General features: G+C 41.0%; 1 pseudogene; it reads left to right on the top strand.

Moving 5' to 3' along the window:
* LOC106302397 overlaps positions 1–432 on the top strand; it is a 7,079-nt pseudogene that overhangs the window by 3,931 nt on the left and 2,716 nt on the right.

The raw sequence follows: 432 nt of genomic DNA, 5'->3' as shown, positions 1-432 counted from the left end.
ACTCATGGTTGCTGGACCATCAGTGTTGGCTGCACTATCAGTACTTCTCCATGTTCCTTCTTCATTTGAACCACCAGTGACAGATGAATACATGGTTCGACCTTGAATCGATGGATGCTCAAACTCTTTGATTACATTCCTGGCTTGATTCAAGTCACTTCTTCTTGGCATATTGTGGTTCTTATGTTGTTCCTTAGCCTTCTTGTACTCTGGAAACAACACCATGTTGAAGTTCTCCCTCATGGAGAGATATGGACCAGTGGACAATAGATTGTTCCTACTGATTTTGAGATAAACTGGACTTTGAAGAAGCTTTTCCTGATATGGTTGAAGCTTTCTTGAGTTCCAGAGAATATGGTACTCATCTATCTTGAGTTCTGGTGAAGTTCTTCCCTTTTGAAAGACCTTTGGACCAGTGGATAAAAGGATGTA

The sequence above is a fragment of the Brassica oleracea genome, chromosome C7, assembly GCF_000695525.1.
Source record: "Brassica oleracea var. oleracea cultivar TO1000 chromosome C7, BOL, whole genome shotgun sequence".
Taxonomy (NCBI): Eukaryota; Viridiplantae; Streptophyta; class Magnoliopsida; order Brassicales; family Brassicaceae; genus Brassica; species Brassica oleracea.
Note: the sequence above shows the minus strand (reverse complement) of the source record. Positions and strands in the feature narration are given on the sequence as shown.